A 19,001-nucleotide genomic window follows, 5' to 3' on the forward strand; every position below is an offset into this window, starting at 1 on the left:
CGTCCGCCAAGGTACCGCCGTCAGAACACCGCACCGCGGTCGAAAGACCGCGGCAGTGATTCTGACATTTGCCCTGGGCTGGCGGGCGGCCGCCAAAAGACCGCCCGCCAGCCCAGGGCAAACCAACCTTCCCACTAGGATGCCGGCTCAGAATTGAGCCGGCGGAGTGGGAAGGTGCGACGGGTGCAGTTGCACCCGTCGCGTATTTCAGTGTCTGCTAGGCAGACACTGAAATACTTTTTGGGGCCCTCTTACGGGGGCCCCTGCCGTGCCCATGCCATTGGAATGGGCACGGCAGGGGCCCCCAGGGGCCCCGCGGCACCCCCTACCGCCATCCTGTTCATGGCGGGCGAACCGCCATGAACAGGATGGCGGTAGGGGGTGTCAGAATCCCCATGGCGGCGGAGCGTGCTCCGCCACCATGGAGGACTCTGACGGGCAGCGGAAAGTCGGCGGTACACCGCCGACTTTCCGCTTCTGACCGTGGCTGAACCGCCGCGGTCAGAATGCCCAGCGGTGCACCGCCAGCCTGTTGGCGGTGCAACCGCGGTCAGTCGCCCTGCCGGTTTTTACCGCCAGGGTTAGAATGACCACCATAGTAATGTGTTTTAAATGTCCTGACAGTGAAATATTGCTAAATTCGTTTTTCACTGTTGCAACGCCTGTACCTCTCATAGGTTAACATTGGGGCTACCTTTAAATATGATTAAAGTGTAGATTCCCTTTGGGAGCGGATAGACATGTGAAGTTTGGGGTCTCTGAGCTCACAATGTAAAACTACATATTTTAGTAAAGTTGATTTTAAAATTGTGTGTTTGAAAATGTCACTTTTAGAAAGTGAGCATTTCCTTGCTCATACCATTTCTGTGACTCTGCCTTTTTGTGGATTCCATGTCTGGGTCAGTTTGACAGTTGGGCTGGTTGAACCGCACACTAGACAGTGACACAAAGGGAGCTGGGGTATAGTCTGAATTTCCTGATGAGCCATCTGTGCTAGGAAGGAGGGAAGGAGTGGTCACTCACACCTGAAAGGGCTGTGCCTGCCCTCACACAGTGCGGTCTCCAACCCCACTGGTGAGTTTCTGGGGCCTGGCCTGGGAAAGGCAGGATTTCACATTCAAGAGAGACTTTGCTTTGAAGTAGGCCTACTTCAAAGGAGAATTGGGTATAAGAAGGGCACCCATAACCACAGACTTTAGAACACTTCTGGAAACCAAAACGAACCTCTGCCTGGAGAAGAGCTGAAGAGCTGGGGAAGAAGAGCTACCCTGCCTGTGACTGTGCTTTGTGGAGCTATCCTGCAGTTGCTGCTTCTGCCAGAGTAAGAGGGCAAAGACTGGACTTTGTGTGCCTTACATCTTGTGAAGATCTCCAAGGGCTTGATTTAGAGCTTGCCTCCTGTTGTTTCAAGTCTCAGGGACTGCGAAGACTTCTCTCTGCCAGCACCTGGAGTCTCTGGAGGGACTCCTACTGTGCTCTGTGGTGCCCATCCAGCTCCTGGGACCCTGAAAGGGGAAGCTGGCAGCCTAAGAGGAAGAAATCCATGCACAGAACGCAGTGCGGGGAAAAGATCAACGCAACTCCAATCTGCGGCTGAAAAATTGACGCGCAGCCGGCTTTGCGGCTGAAAATCGATGCTCGTCTGTAATGCTACCACAGAATTGATGCACAGAGCTGAAGAAACGACGCACAGCATTGCTGACGGAGGCTGGGAGATCGCAACCCGTGCTGTGTGGTTTTTGGATCACCGTGCGGCTGGATTTCTGATGCAAACACCGCTGGGCGTGTAAAAACAATGCAAGGCCTGCCCGGACCCGAGAGTGCTGACCGGATTGACGCATTGCTCTCCTGCTGAGAGAAGAAACAAGGCGCCTCGACCCTACGAAAGGAGAAACAATGCAAGCTCTCTCTCGTGAGTGAAATCGATGCATCGCAAGCCCTTTTTGACGCACACTCACCCGTGTGGGGTTATTTGTGACACACCCAAGGTACATTTTCACGCTAACAGTGTTAGTGTGTGTTTAAAACTACATAAAGACTCTTTTTGCTTTTTAATTGATAACTTGACTTGTGTATTGTGGATTATTGTCATTTTGGTCTTGTTTTTGTTTAGATTAATATTTCCTAATTTTCTAAACCTGTTTTGTGTCATTTTGTAGTGTTTTCATTAAATTACTGTGTGTGTTGGTACAAATACTTTACACCTAGCACTCTGAAGTTAAGCCTACTGCTCATGCTAAGCTACCAAGGGGGTAAGCAGGGGTTAGCTGAGGGTGATTCTCTTTTACCCTGACTAGAGTGAGGGTCCTTGCTTGGACAGGGGGTAACCTGACTACCAACCAAAGACCCCATTTCTAACATTGGTGGCAATTCACAATTGCTTTAATAACCTTCTTGCTTTCTCAAATTTGCTTGAAAATGCACCATTTGCCCACTCTTTTTTCAAAAATTTCCAAGTGGGGGAACCCACTGAATCCCCTTGTGATGGTCAGGCTCACTCACTGCGCCCGCTCGCCAGAGGGCTCTCATCCTGCCCTTTTATGCCCCACCACTTTCAATGTCACTACCCACCGCTGCTGATTTGTACAGTGTGCTCCTATGTTACAATGAGAGTAGCACTAGAATGCAGAAGACATCCTTTTTCAACATGACTCTCCTTGAGCCAGAGATATCAGCCCATTCCATATTCCTTTATGAATCTGTGAGCGAGGTAGGAGATGCACAAGTAGATTTCAACATTACCCGTTTTGTCCTATTTCTACCAGGGAGAACATTGACATTTAACATTCCTGACTTTGAACCTGATTGGCAAACTTTTGGTATTGGAAGTTGCTGATCTGGGCCGTTACGCTCTTCATTCCTGTTCTTTACAAAAAGCATAAAATGTGTCTCCAGTCTTGTCATAAAATGCAGACTTTCCTATCATAAAGGAAAGACTTGATTTTAATACAGACAGTGAGGCAAATATCGCTCATCTGATGTGTGTTAAGGTAATTAATTGGACTTATGTATGTATAAATATACATATATACACATATACATATGTGTATATATGTATATATCAGTGAATTTTTTTATAGCCTGTTCTCAGCAGCTTTTGATTAGAGAGGATTCTTGTTGCTCTACTCTTTCGAGGGCTGCTGACCGTGATTTGTTAAAAATGGTGCAAATAAGGTCTACATACTTGTCTCAGTTGTCTTGTCTTCCAGTGTGCCTTTAGTGGTTTCCATTAGTGTATACACTCATGCCAAAGAATATGTTTTTAATAAATTAAATATACATGAAACTATAGAATGCTATTATTCATGGTTGATTCAGGTGACAATGATACAGTAATTATTAGATAACACGACAAGTGTATAAACTTTATGTACAACATTTCTGACAAAACATGATTAGCAGAAAGCCCTCAAAAGAGCAGAGGAACAGGAGGAACAAGAATCCCTGAATTAACAAAAATGTTCAGTCTTGCACAATGAAGAGGTTCTGGCACAACTTGCTGTTTCCCAGCCAAAAACTTAATTTCCCATGAACCTTTATGGCAGGTGTCTGTATGATTTCATAGCAAATGTGGTCAGCAAGGTGCAGAATGCCATCATGTAGCGAGTGAAATACCCCTTGAACTCCTCCATCTGTTACAGATCAAGATGTGATCGGGCAAATCTTTAAGTGTCAGAGATGACATTGCACCCTTCAGGGGTGTAATAAAGGCCCCGCAGCCCCTGCAGTGAGGGGTGGAGGGGGCGAGCTCCAGGGGGCCCCTCTGCACAGTACCTGGCATGAGTAAGTCCAGATGGGGGGCCCCTCCATGTTGCTTGCATGGGCGCTCCTCCAGTTTTGTTACACCACTGGCACCCTTGACAACACGAGTATGAATGTGAGGAACATGCCGCAGAGAATTGCTTTTGTGCAGGAAGGTGCCGCTGCGTGCACAATGAAAATCCTGTCTGCAAGGCAGGCGCCCTTGCACCACAGCGCATGGGTGCCTGTGTTGGCGTTAGGCAGCCAAAAGAACGCCAGCGCAAGGAAAGGAACGCTCCGTATTATGTTAACTGTTGTGCATTCCTGCCCTTTCCTGTTCATGCCGCGCAGCAAGGTGACTTGCTGCGCTGCATGAAATATCGATAAATGTGCCCCTAAATGTTAATAGTGCAACTGCAGCACTGACTGTGTAACCCTCTTAAGTAGCCCTTTAAACATTTCTCAAGCTTGCCATTTCAGAGCCTGCGGGTGCAGTTTTAACCTGCCATGTTGACTTGGCAACGGTGTTGTAGAGAAAAACTCTTAAATTTACTATTCACTACTGCAAGACAGTCACACACAATGGGAGCTTAGGTGTGACTGGATGGGCCATCACTGGCAGGATGAGAGGGAGGATCTGGGTACAGAACCACTTACACTTGAATAGAATGTGTCCTGTTTCCACACAAAGGGCTGAATACCCTCTGTGGTTAGTCTGGGGCCAAGGCAGGGCAGGATGAGAGGGAGGAGCAGGGCACAGCTCCTCTTACATCTGAATAGGATGTGTCCTGTCTCTACACAAAAGGATGCATAACCCCTGTAGTTAGTCTGAAGTCAAGGCAGGGAAAGTAGGGCATCTGTGCATTTTAAACGTATGCCTTTAGCTCCCTTCTGTGCCGCGGACGTAATGGTTACGTCCCGCAGCACAGTGCTCCTGTGCAGAGGAAGTAACCATTCCGTCCTCGGCCTGGAGCTTGGAGGGAGCGCTAGCGCTCCCTCCGTGGGCTTCCCTACCACCCCCCCAAGGCAGGGTTGGAAGGGGAAGCCCTTGGCCTTCCACCCCCGACACCCCCTGACCTCCCCAGTGACGTCAGATGACATCAGCGCGCATTTGTGCGCTGACCTCATCAGAGGCTACTTCCCGTGATGGGGGCCTGAGAGGCTTCAAAGGGAAGGAAAGGAATTTCCTTCCCTTTGAAGTCTCTCAGAGCATTTCAAATGCCAGATCGTAAAACGATCTGGCTTTTGAAATGCCCACTAGTCACCAGGGATTTATTTTTGTATGGAAACTGGCATGAGGGGAGCGACCCCTTGGCAAGGGTCGCTCCCCAGGGGGGCAATATTTTTCAAGCCCTTTTCTGCCCCCCCCAGGAGCAGATCGGCCTATTGTTAGGCCGATCGTAGAGTCCACTAGGCGCCAGGGATAATTTTTTTTTTTTGTGTTTCTTTTTTTTTTTTTTAGTTGGGGAGCGACCCCTTAGGCGAGTGTCGCTCCCTAGGGGGCAAATTATATTTAGGCCAGATTGGCCTATTTTTCTCAGGCCAGTCTGCCCCCAAGGGGGACAGAAACCACTAGACACCAGGGATTTTTTTTTTTATGCCAAATTCACGGAAGGGGAGCTACCCCTTAGGCAAGGGTCACTCCCGGGGGGGCAAATTTATTTTAGGCCATATCTGCCCCCCCTGCGGGCAGATCGGCCTATTGTTATTAGGCCGGTCAGACCCCAGGGGGTGGCAGAAACCTCTAGGCGCCAGTGCAATTTTTTTTTGTGTGTTTTGTTTTGGTTGTTTTTTTTAGAGATGGGTAGCGACCCCTTAGGCAAGGGTCGCTCACCTGGGAGGCCAATTGGATTTAGACCATTTCTGCCCTCCTTGGGGGCAGGTCGGCTGATTTTTGTTAGGTCAATCTGCCCCCAAGGGGGGCAGAAACCACTAGGCACCAGGGCTCCTTTTTTTTGTACCAATGTCATGCAAGGGGAGCGACCCCTTAGGCAAGGGTCGCTCCCGGGGGGTGGGGGGGAATTTATTTTAGGCCATTTCTGCCCCCCCGGGGGCAGATCGTCCTATTGTTACTAGGCCGATCTGCCCCTGGGGGGGGGGGGGAGCAGAAAAGCCTAGGCGCCAGTGAATTTTTTTTATTTATTTTTTATTTATTTTTTAGAGGTAGGGAGCGACCCCTTAGGCAAGGGTTGCTCCCCTGGGGGGCAAATTGTATTTAGACCATTCCTGCCCCCCTTGGGGGCAGATTGGCCAATTTTTATTAGGCCAATCTGCCCCCAAGGGTGGTAGAAACCACTTAGGCACCAGGGATTGGTGTGTGTGTATGCGTGTGTTTTCTTTAGGAGGGAAGCCCCTTGGGTAAGGGTCGCTCCCCATGGGGGCACATTACTGTTGGCCATATCTGCCCACCTTGGGGGCAGATGGGCCTATTTTTGGAAGGGCCATCTGCCCCCAAGGGGGGGCAGAAAGCCCACCAGAGACCAGGGAAGTTTTGTTTTCCAAAATAAGAGGATGGGGGCATGGCCATACCCCCACCCCAAATAAATGGGGCCAAAGTTGTTCTGCCCACCAGTGGGCAGATGGGGCAATTACCCCTGATCCACACCCCAGGGGGCAGAAAGTCTGCTAGATGCCAGAGAATTAAAAAAATAATATTTATCTTGGGGTGGTGGCTACCAACCAGTATGGGCCTGGTTATGCCCCCACCGCAACTGAAGGGGGTATCAGTCTTTCAGCTCTCCCCTGCACTCTAAAACATCTTATCCCACAGTCAGCAAGAAGACATTTGATTATTTTGGGTTTTGGTTTTACATTTGGGCCATGAGAGCTTGGCTAACTCTCAAAATCGTCCCACTTGGAATGGTGAGGGCTGCACTTTATGGACTTTGGGACACTGCCATGTGGAAAAATCCATAAGACCTAGACACATCTGAAAACTAAACATCTGGGTGATTCCAGGGTGGTGTTTCACATGCACCCGCACCATTTTTGTACCCACAATGCCCTGCAAACCTCCAACTTTGCTGGAAATCACACATTTTCCCCATGTTTTTGTGATGGAACCTTCCAGAATCTGCAGGAATCCACAAAATTCCTACCACCCAGCATTGTCTCATCTATACCGATAAAATTTTTGCTGCACTTGTCAGTCTAAAAATGTTTTTTTTCCAAACTGCCCTTTTGGATCCCCTTTGGTTCCCCCTCAAGTTCAACTTGATTTTGGTCCTTCCCTTTCACAAGCACTTGGTCCACCTACGCAAATTAGGTATCATTTTTACCGGGAGACTGAACATTGGGTGGTATGAACTTTGTCCCAGTGCGGTGACCCCAATGTGATTTTTTTTTTAGCTAAATTTGAGGTTTTCTGAGGATTCTGGGTAAGAAAACATTGGGGGATCAATGCAAGTCACACCTCACTGGACTCCCTCGGGTGTCTAGTTTTCAGAAATGTCTGGGTTTGGTAGGTTTCCTAGAAGGCTGCTGAGCCCAGGACCAAAAACGCAGGTGCCCCCGCAAAAACAGGTAGTTTTGTATTTGATAATTTTGATGTGTCCGGATAGTGTTTTGGGGCATTTCCTTTCGCAGGCAGTAGGCCAACCCTCAAAAGTGAGGTACCATTTTTAGTGGGAGACTTGGGGGAATGCTGGCTGAAATGAAATTTGTGGCTCCTCTCTGATTCCAGAACTTTCTGTCACCAAAATTAGAGGAAAAAGTGTTTTTTGGCCAAATGTTGTGGTTTGTAAAGGATTCTGGGTAACAGAACCTGGTCAGAGCCCCACAAGTCACCCCATCTTGGATTCCCCTAGGTGTCTAGTTTTCAAAACTGTGCAGGTTTGCTAGGTTTCCCCTAGGTGCCGGCTGAGCTAGAGGCCAAAATCCACAGCTAGGCACTTTGCAAAAAACAGCTCTGTTTTCTTTGTGAAAATGCGATGTGTCCACGTTGTGTTTTGGGGCTTTTGCTGTCGCGGGTGCTAGGCCAACCCCCACAAGTGAGGTACCATTTTTATCGGGAGACTTGGGGAAATGCTGGGTGAAATTAAATTTGTGGCTCCTCTCTGATTCCAGAACTTTCTGTCACTAAAATGAGAGGAAAAAGTGTTTTTTTGGCCAAATGTTGATGTTTTCAAAGGATTCTGTGTAACAGAACCTGGTCAGGGGCCACAAGTCACCCCATCTTGGATTCCCCTAGGTGTCTAGTTTTTAAAACTGCGCAGGTTTGCTAGGTTTCCCCTAGGTGCCGGCTGAGCTAGAGGCCAAAATCCACAGCTAGGCACTTTGCAAAAAACAGCTCTGTTTTCTTTGTGAAAATGCGATGTGTCCACGTTGTGTTTTGGGGCTTTTGCTGTCGCGGGCGCTAGGCCAACCCCCACAAGTGAGGTACCATTTTTATCGGGAGACTTGGGGAAATGCTGGGTGGAAGGAAATTTATGGCTCCTCTCTGATTCCAGGACTTTCTGTCACTGAAATGAGAGAAAAAAGTTTTTTTTTTTGTCCATATTTTGAGGTTTGCAAAGGATTCTGGGTGACAGAACCTGGTCAGAGCCCCACAAGTCACTCGATCTTGGATTACCCAAGGTGTCTAGTTTTCAAAACTGCACAGGTTTGCTAGGTTTCCCTAGGTGCCGGCTGAGCTATAGGCCAAAATCCACAGCTAGGCACTTTGCAAAAAACAGCTCTGTTTTCTTTGTGAAAATGTGATGTGTCCACATTGTGTTTTGAGGCTTTTCTTGTTGTGGGCGCTAGGCCTACCCTCACAAGTGAGGCACCATTTTTATCGGGAGACTTGGGGAAACGCTGGGAGAAAGGAAATGTGTGGCTCCTCTCTGATTCCAGAACTTTCTGTCACCGAAATGAGAGAAAAAATTGTTTTTTTGGCCAAATTTTGAGGTTTGCAAAGGATTCTTGGTAACAGAACCTGGTCAGAGTCCCACAAGTCACCCCATCATGGATTCCCCTAGGTGTCTAGTTTTCTAAACTGCGCAGGTTTGCTAGGTTTCCCTAGGTGCCGGCTGAGCTAGAGGCCAAAATCCACAGCTAGGCATTTTGCAAAAAACAGCTCTGTTTTCTTTGTGAAAATCTGATGTGTCCACGTTGTGTTTTGGGGCTTTTGCTGTCCCTAGGCCTACCCACGCAAGTGAGGTACCGTTTTTATCGGGAGACATGGGGAACACAGAATAGCAACACCAGTGTTATTGCCCCTTGTCTTTCTCTACATTTTGTCCTTCCAAATGTAAGACAGTGTGTAAAAAAGACGACTATTTGAGAGATGCCCTGTAATTCACATGCTAGTATGGGCACCTCAGAATTCAGAGATGTGAAAATAACCACTGCTTCTCAACACCATATCTTTTGGCCATTTTGGAAATACAAAGGTTTTCTTGATACCTATTTTTCACTTTTTATATTTCAGCAGATTAATTGCTGTATACCCGGTATAGAATGAAAACCTATTGCAAGGTGAACCTCATTTATTGGCTCTGGGTACCTAGGATTCTTGAGGAACCTACAAGCCCTATATATCCCCGCAACCAGAAGAGTCCAGCTGACGTAACAGTATATTGCTTTAAAAAATCTGACATCGCAGGACAAAGTTACAGAGTAAAACGTGGAGAAAAATGGTGGCTGTTTTTTTCACCTCAATTTCAATATTTCTTTATTTCAGCTGTTATTTTCTGTAGGAAACACTTGTAGGATCTACACAAATGACCCCTTGCTGAATTAAGAATTTTGAGTACTTTTCAGAAATGCTTAGGTTTCTGGGATCCAGCAGTGGTTTGTCACTTATTTCCGTCACTAACTGGAAGGAGGCTGAAAGCATAAAAAATAGTAAAAATGGGGTATGTCCCCTTAAAATGTCAAAATTGTGTTGAAAAATGGGGTTTTCTAATTCAAGTCTGCCTGTTCCTGAAAGCTGGGAAGATGGTGATTTTACCACCGCAAACCCTTTGTTGATGCCATTTTCAGGGAAAAAACAACAAGCCTTCTTCTGCAGCACTTTTTTCCCATTTTAAAAAAAAAAAACATTTTTGCTGTATTTTGACTAATTTCTTGGTCTCCTTCAAGGGAACTCACAAAGTCTGGGTACCTCTAGAATCCCTAGGATGTTGGAAAAAAAGGACGCAAATTTGGCATGGGTAACTTATGTGAACAAAAAGTTATGACGGCCTAAGCGCAAACTGCCCCAAATAGCCAAAAAAAGGCTCGGCACAGGAGGGGAAAAGGCCTGGCAGCGAAGGGGTTAGAAGCTGCGTCCCACTTCAAAGGCATAACTGGAGTATAAAAGAAGGGCCACAGGCACCAACCTTTCAGTACACTTCTGGACTTGTGGATACTGTGCCTGGAAGAAGGACTGCTGCACTGCTACAAGGACTGCCATTCTGCTGGACTGCTGCTCTAACAGAACTGCTGCCCAGCTGTGCTTACCTGCTTCTCTCTTGCCTGGGGAAGAAGAACTGGATCTGCAACTTCATCTTGGACCCAGGTACCCAGAATGACTTAGAGGGTTAGTCTGCTGGCCTTCTGATCTGAGCCTCAGGGGCATAAAAGGCTCCCTACTAGCTCATGGATATATCTTCAGCAAGTTTGTGGCCTCCCAGGTCCTGAACCCTTGGTGTGGCTCTTGAAATCGTGAAAACAAGAAATTGGGCGGTCCAGGACCGTTAATGGGCCTGTTCACACCAAATCTGCACCATTTGCTCTGAAAATCAATGTGAGCTCCCGCCAGTCCGTCTCTTTGCACAGCAGCATCGACAGCCTGTGGGGGCCCGTCAACACAAAGCTCCAGCCTGTCCGTCCAAGATACCTGGCCTGCTCTTCTTGCTCTCCACAGCCCTCTCCAATGCAAATGGGTCTCTTGGCACAAAGCCTGAGAAGGTAAAACTTCAGTGGGACTAATCTTGGACTGTATTCAACCCACGATCCATCACAGCCGGCCTGAACTTTTGAATTTGACTTAATCCACCCTGACCAGGTAGCCACGGTTGCTGCTTTATTCTTTTATGTGCTATACTGCATTTTATTCTTTCAAATTCATAATTCCAGTAATAAGGATTGGATTTCTGTCCTTTTGGACCTGTTTTATTTATTAACTTAAAGTCAATTTTTCTAAGCTGCCTATGGATATTTTGTGTGGTGTTTTACTGTTTTAGTGTTTGAAGTGTTGCACCAATACTTTACACATTGCCCCTAAGTTAAGCCTGTCTCCTCTGTGCCAAGCTACCACGGGGTTGAGCACATGGTAATTTGGGGGTTGCTTGTGCCTTACCCTGACTAGGATTGTGGCTGCTGATTGACCAGAGCTCACATCCTAGTCAACCAGTAACCCACTTTCTAACATTGGTGACAGCAGTGTACACTGCCATCTCATATCTAAGACCAGTTTGAGTTATCAGTTCTCCTTGATTGGCCTTTTTGTTTTTTAAATTAATTTCCTCCTCTACCTGACTGTGATCTCACCTGCAAAGCTGGAGGTGAGTTTGGCAACCCGGAGAGCTATACTGTGGCTCAGCTCAGTTATGCCAGGAAAAGTGACTGCCAGCTAAAATGAACATCAAGAAGGTGTAGCACAATATAATGCCTTGAGAGGATAGGCAGAGGCCCCCCAGTTGTCAGTCACAATAGATGAACAGGAGGAAGAGGTGGATAAGGAAGGATCAGAGAAGGACCCACAGAAGGGTCTTAGAATGCAGCCTGTTGAAGAGGGGGTAACCTACTTCCAAGATTGAGAATCCTCTCCCGTGCAGGGAGCAGTGTGTACTGTTGCAACCTATCTCCAGAGGAGCTGGCAGAAAGGAATGCAGAGATGGCTAGGCTCAAGATGGAGGGAAAGAGACTGGCCATTGAAAAATAACAAAACAGACTGGCAATGGAGGTGGAACAGAGGAAACTGGCCACAGAGGAGCAAATTACCTTGAAACTTTTGGCTCATGAGAGGAGCCTTAAGGAACTGGACTTCAAAGCTAGTCAGGGAGAGTCCAGCAGTGATGGTGGCAGCATTTCTTCAGTGTACTGTAGAGACAAGTGGATCCATATTCCTAAAGGTCTGGTTCCTGACATTGTTTTTTTTGTGGATTCCTTTTGCAAGGCACTGGTTGGTTGGATGAATGATAGTGAAGTGAATGATTACAAAAGGCTGTTTGATCTGTTTGCAAGAGAGCACATGTTCAGTAATTGTTTTACAGAGCTGCATCAACACTTGATTGATAGTAAGCTCACCGACCCCAGAAAGAATGCTAAGGAGGCCGACCTCTATTTCAGCACCAAGGTCCATAAGGTATCTTGGTGGGATCACCACACAAGTAGGCAGGGTCCCCATCAGAAGGAGAGTGATGGGACAAGCATAAAAACAAGGGGTTCTCTTAAGATCCCCAAACTAGTTCCACAGGTCAAGACTTCTGTTCCTCAACTGAGAAAAAATAGAGATGGTTCCCTGACAGTAAGACTTCAGGGAAGGCACCCTCCCAAGTGCTATGAGTGCTAACAGGAAGAGCACTTCAAGGGAGATGGCAAGTGCCCCAAGCAGGCACACCGCCCACTGGTGGGCAGTCACTGTGGTTGGGTAGTATAGCCCTTGGGGAAGAGATTGTCCACAGTAGTGTGGGGGACAGAGTAGAGATGACCATAGTGCCCCTGGGTGATGGAGAGATGGTATAGAGAACTCACATACGTAACAATGTACTATGAAGTACTGGCAGTGGCTCACCATCAAAAGGAAAGGGTGGAAGGACTGAGAGCCACTGGAGCCACTATGACAACTGTCAGATGTCATCCAGTGACCGCAGAGAAGGTAGTCCCTAATGCATTCCACCAAATTGTTGCAGCTAACAACCAAGAAAGTCACCATCCAGTGACTCTTGTTCCCTTTGAGGAGGGGGGCGGGCTCAGGTTCCATGAGGGTAGCTGTGAGTACTTCCATGCCTGTGGATTGCCTGCTTAGCAGTGACTTGGAGTGCTTCATCTGGGGGAGGTGGAGCCCAGGTCCCACTTGGCGATGTTAGGGTTACTCGAGTGGGTTTTCCTGACCACACCGTCCATGCCCGCCCAAGAGGGTAGTCAGGACGACCTGGAGCCTAGAAGAATGGCCCAGGTACCTGCCAAGAAGAGGAAGGGCAAGGGCATGGGAATCCTGCTCTTGAAACCCCCACAGTCAGTGAGGAGGCTGAACCTGAGGGGGATGCCCCAGTGCCTACAGGGAAGGATGTTGTTACCCTGGGGAACCTACCTGAGGTGGCCAATCCACAGAAAGGAAGGGGATCCCACCAAAGAGGAGTTCTGAAAGGTGCAGAAGGAATGCCCTACTCTTGTGGGTCTATGGCAGCAGGCCAAGGCCCAGGCAGCTGGCAACACCTCTGGTGATCACTGGTGATTCACCAGTGATTTAATGGGAGAATGGTCTCCTGTATAGTGAGCCTAAGGTTACTGAGCCTGGTGCTACCCATGTGTTGGTGGTACCCCAGTGCCACAGGACCTTCCAACTGGAGGCGGATCATAATGTACTCCCGCCAGGTTATTTATGGCTTTCACAGGCTTATTACCCACTTTTACTGGCCTCAAACGAGGTGGGCCTCAGATGCATTCTGCAGATCCTTTCCTTCCTGCCATGCCAGTGGCAAGTCAGGAAGGAAGCACAAGACTCACCTGGAACTTTTTCTGCTCATTTGCACCCCCTTTGATAGGGTGGGCACCACCATTATTGGGACCCTACATCCCAAGATAGTCATGGCGCTAGGCCAACCCCCACAAGTGAGGTACCATTTTTATCGGGAGACTTGGGGAAATGCTGGGTGGAAGGAAATTTGTGGCTCCTCTCTGATTTCAGAATCGTCTGTCACAGAAATGAGAGAAAAAAGTGTTTTTTTGGCCAAATGTTGATGTTTTCAAAGGATTCTGTGTAACAGAACCTGGTCAGGGGCCACAAGTAACCCCATCTTGGATTCCCCTAGGTGTCTAGTTTTTAAAACTGCGCAGGTTTGCTAGGTTTCCCTAGGTGCCGGCTGAGTTAGAGGCCAAAATCCACAGCTAGGCACTTTGCAAAAAACAGCTCTGTTTTCTTTGTGAATATGTGATGTGTCCACATTGTGTTTTGGGGCTTTTCTTTTCGCGGGCGCTAGGCCTACCCCCACAAGTGAGGTACCATTTTTATCGGGAGACTTGGGGAAACGCTAGGAAGAAGGACATTTGTGGCTCCTCTCTGATTCCAGAACTTTCTGTCACCGAAATGAGAGGAAAAAGTGTTTTTTTGGACAAATTGTGAGGTTTGTAAAGGATTCTGGGTAATAGAACCTGGTCAGAGCCCCACAAGTCACCCCATCTTGGATTCCCCTAGGTGTCTAGTTTTCAGAAATGTGCAGGATTTCTAGGTTTCCCTAGGTGCCGGCTGAGCTAGAGGCCAAAACCCACAGCTAGGCACTTTGCAAAAAACAGCTCTGTTTTCTTTGTGAAAATGTGATGTGTCCACGTTGTGTTTTGGGGCTTTTGCTGTTGCGGGCGCTAGGCCTACCCCCACAAGTGAGGTACCATTTTTATCGGGAGACTTGGGGAAATGCTGGGTGGAAGGAAATTTGTGGCTCCTCTCTGATTCCAGGACTTTCTGTCACTGAAATGAGAGAAAAAAGTGTTTTTTTTGTCCAAATTTTGAGGTTTGCAAAGGACTCTGGGTGACAGAACCTGGTCAGAGCCCCACAAGTCACTCCATCTTGGATTCCCTAAGGTGTCTAGTTTTCAAAACTGCACAGGTTTGCTAGGTTTCCCTAGGTGCCGGCTGAGCTATAGGCCAAAATACACAGCTAGGCACTTTGTAAAAAACAGCTCTGTTTTCTTTGTGAAAATGTGATGTGTCCACATTGTGTTTTGGGGCTTTTCTTGTCGTGGGCGCTAGGCCTACCCCCACAAGTGAGGCACCATTTTTATCGGGAGACTTGGGGAAACGCTGGGAGAAAGGAAATGTGTGGCTCCTCTCTGATTCCAGAACTTTCTGTCATCGAAATGAGAGAAAAAATTGTTTTTTGGGCCAAATTTTGAGGTTTGCAAAGGATTCTTGGTAACAGAACCTGGTCAGAGTCCCACAAGTCACCCCACCATGGATTCCCCTAGGTGTCTAGTTTTCTAAACTGTGCAGGTTTGCTAGGTCTCCCTAGGTGCCGGCTGAGCTAGAGGCCAAAATCCACAGCTAGGCATTTTGCAAAAAACAGCTCTGTTTTCTTTGTGAAAATGTGATGTGTCCACGTTGTGTTTTGGGGCTTTTCTTTTCGCGGGCGCTAGGCCTACCCCCACAAGTGAGGTACAATTTTTATCGGGAGACTTGGGGAAATGCTAGGAAGAAGGAAATTCGTGGCTCCTCTCTGATTTCAGAACTTTCTGTCACCGAAATGAGAGGAAAAAGTGTTTTTTTGGACAAATTGTGAGGTTTGTAAAGGATTCTGGGTAATAGAACCTGGTCAGAGCCCCACAAGTCACCCCATCTTGGATTCCCCTAGGTGTCTAGTTTTCAGAACTGTGCAGGTTTTCTAGGTTTCCCTAGGTGCCGGCTGAGCTAGAGGCCAAAATCCACAGCTAGGCACTTTGCAAAAAACAGCTCTGTTTTCTTTGTGAAAATGTGATGTGTCCACGTTGTGTTTTGGGGCTTTTGCTGTTGCGGGCGCTAGGCCTACCCCCACAAGTGAGGTACCATTTTTATCGGGAGACTTGGGGAAATGCTGGGTGGAAGGAAATTTGTGGCTCCTCTCTGATTCCAGTACTTTCTGTCACTGAAATGAGAGAAAAAAGTGATTTTTTGTCCAAATTTTGAGGTTTGCAAAGGATTCTGGGTGACAGAACCTGGTCAGAGCCCCACAAGTCACTCCATCTTGGATTCCCCAAGGTGTCTAGTTTTCAAAACTGCACAGGTTTGCTAGGTTTCCCTAGGTGCCGGCTGAGCTTTAGGCCAAAATACACAGCTAGGCACTTTGCAAAAAACAGCTCTGTTTTCTTTGTGAAAATGTGATGTGTCCACATTGTGTTTTGGGGCTTTTCTTGTCATGGGCGCTAGGCCTACCCCCACAAGTGAGGCACCATTTTTATCGGGAGACTTGGGGAAACACTGGGAGAAAGGAAATGTGTGGCTCCTCTCTGATTCCAGCACTTTCTGTCACCGAAATGAGAGAAAAATTTGTTTTTTGGGCCAAATTTTGAGGTTTGCAAAGGATTCTTGGTAACAGAACCTGGTCAGAGTCCCACAAGTGACCCCACCATGGATTCCCCTAGGTGTCTAGTTTTCTAAACTGCACAGGTTTGCTACGTTTCCCTGAGCTAGAGGCCAAAATCCACAGCTAGGCATTTTGCAAAAACAGCTCTGTTTTCTTTGTGAAAATGTGATGTGTCCACGTTGTGTTTTGGGGCTTTTGCTGTCCCTAGGCCTACCCACGCAAGTGAGGTACCATTTTTATCGGGAGACATGGGGAACACAGAATAGCAACACCAGTGTTATTGCCCCTTGTCTTTCTCTACATTTTGTCCTTCCAAATGTAAGACAGTGTGTAAAAAAGACGACTATTTGAGAGATGCCCTGTAATTCACATGCTAGTATGGGCACCTCAGAATTCAGAGATGTGAAAATAACCACTGCTTCTCAACACCATATCTTTTGGCCATTTTGGAAATACAAAGGTTTTCTTGATACCTATTTTTTCACTTTTTATATTTCAGCAAATGAATTGCTGTATACCCGGTATAGAATGAAAACCTATTGCAAGGTGCAGCTCATTTATTGGCTCTGGGTACCTAGGATTCTTGAGGAACCTACAAGCCCCATATATCCCCGCAACCAGAAGAGTCCAGCTGACGTAACGGTATATTGCTTTAAAAAATCTGACATCGCAGGACAAAGTTACAGAGTAAAACGTGGAGAAAAATGGTGGCTGTTTTTTTCACCTCAATTTCAATATTTCTTTATTTCAGCTGTTATTTTCTGTAGGAAACACTTGTAGGATCTACACAAATGACCCCTTGCTGAATTAAGAATTTTGAGTACTTTTCAGAAATGCTTAGGTTTCTGGGATCCAGCATTGGTTTCTCACCTATTTCCGTCACTAACTGAAAGGAGGCTGAAAGCATAAAAAATAGTAAAAATGGGGTATGTCCCCTTAAAATGTCAAAATTGTGTTGAAAAATTGGGTTTTCTAATTCAAGTCTGCCTGTTCCTGAAAGCTGGGAAGATGGTGATTTTACCACCGCAAACCCTTTGTTGATGCCATTTTCAGGGAAAAAACAACAAGCCTTCTTCTGCAGCACTTTTTTCCCATTTAAAAAAAAAAAACATTTTTGCTGTATTTTAACTAATTTCTTGGTCTCCTTCAAGGGAACCCACAAAGTCTGGGTACCTCTAGAATCCCTAGGATGTTGGAAAAAAAGGACGCAAATTTGGCATGGGTAACTTATGTGAACAAAAGGTTATGACAGCCTAAGCGCAAACTGCCCCAAATAGCCAAAAAAAGGCTCGGCACAGGAGGGGAAAAGGCCTGGCATCGAAGGGGTTAGAAGCTGCGTCCCACTTCAAAGGCATAACTGGAGTATAAAAGAAGGGCCACAGGCACCAACCTTTCAGTACACTTCTGGACTTGTGGATACTGTGCCTGGAAGAAGGACTGCTGCACTGCTACAAGGACTGCCATTCCTGCTGGACTGCTGCTCTAACAGAACTGCTGCCCAGCTGTGCTTACCTGCTTCTCTCTTGCCTGGGGAAGAAGAAGTCGATCTGCAACTTCATCTTGGACCCAGGTACCCAGAATGACTCAGAGGGTTAGTCTCCTGATCTGAGCCTCAGGGGCACAAAAGGCTCACTACTAGCTCATGGACATATCTTCAGCAAGTTTGTGGCCTCTCAGGTCCTGAACCCTTGGTGTGGCTCTTGAAATCGTGAAAACAAGCAATTGGGCTGTCTGGGACCGTTAATGGGCCTGTTCACACCAGATCTGCACCATTTGCTCTGAAAATCAGTGTGAGCTCCCGCCAGTCCGTCTCTTTGCACAGCAGCATCGACAGCCTGTGGGGGCCCGTCAACACAAAGCTCCAGGCTGTCCGTCCGAGATACCTGGCCTGCTCTTCTTGCTCTCCACAGCCCTCTCCAATGCAAATGGGTCTCTTGGCACAAAGCCTGAGAAGGTAAAACTTCAGTGGGACTAATCTTGGACTGTATTCAACCCACGATCCATCACAGCCGGCCTGAACTTTTGAATTTGACTTAATCCAGCCTGACCAGGTAGCCACGGTTGCTGCTTTATTCTTTTATGTGCTATACTGCATTTTATTCTTTCAAATTCATAATTCCAGTAATAAGGATTGGATTTCTGTCCTTTTGGACCTGTTTTATTTATTAACTTAAAGTCAATTTTTCTAAGCTGCCTATGGATATTTTGTGTGGTGTTTTACTGTTTTAGTGTTTGAAGTGTTGCACCAATACTTTACACATTGCCCCTAAGTTAAGCCTGTCTCCTCTGTGCCAAGCTACCACGGGGATGAGCACATGGTAATTTGGGGGTTGCTTGCGCCTTACCCTGACTAGGATTGTGGCTGCTGCTTGACCAGAGCTCACATCCTAGTCAACCAGTAACCCACTTTCTAACATTGGTGACAGCAGTGTACACTGCCATCTCATATCTAAGACCAGTTTGAGTTATCAGTTCTCCTTGATTGGCCTTTTTGTTTTTTAAATTAATTTCCTCCTCTACCAGACTGTGATCTCACCTGCAAAGCTGGAGGTGAGTTTGGCAACCCGGAGAGCTATACTGTGGCTCAGCTCAGTTATGCCAGGAAAAGTGACTGCCCGCTAAAATGAACAACAAGAAGGTGGAGCTCCATACAGCCTTGAGAGGATATGCAGAGGCCCCCCAGTTGTCAGTCACAATAGATGAACAGGAGGAAGAGGTGGATAAGGAAGGATCAGAGAAGGACCCACAGAAGGGTCTTAGAATGCAGCCTGTTGAAGAGGGGGTAACCTACTTCCAAGATTGAGAATCCTCTCCCGTGCAGGGAGCAGTGTGTACTGTTGCAACCTATCTCCAGAGGAGCTGGCAGAAAGCAATGCAGAGATGGCTAGGCTCAAGATGGAGGGAAAGAGACTGGCCATTGAAAAATAACAAAACAGACTGGCAATGGAGGTGGAACAGAGGAAACTGGCCACAGAGGAGCAAATTACCTTGAAACTTTTGGCTCATGAGAGGAGCCTTAAGGAACTGGACTTCAAAGCTAGTCAGGGAGAGTCCAGCAGTGGTGGTGGCAGCATTTCT

Source organism: Pleurodeles waltl, chromosome 11 (assembly GCF_031143425.1).
Source record: "Pleurodeles waltl isolate 20211129_DDA chromosome 11, aPleWal1.hap1.20221129, whole genome shotgun sequence".
NCBI classification, from domain to species: Eukaryota; Metazoa; Chordata; class Amphibia; order Caudata; family Salamandridae; genus Pleurodeles; species Pleurodeles waltl.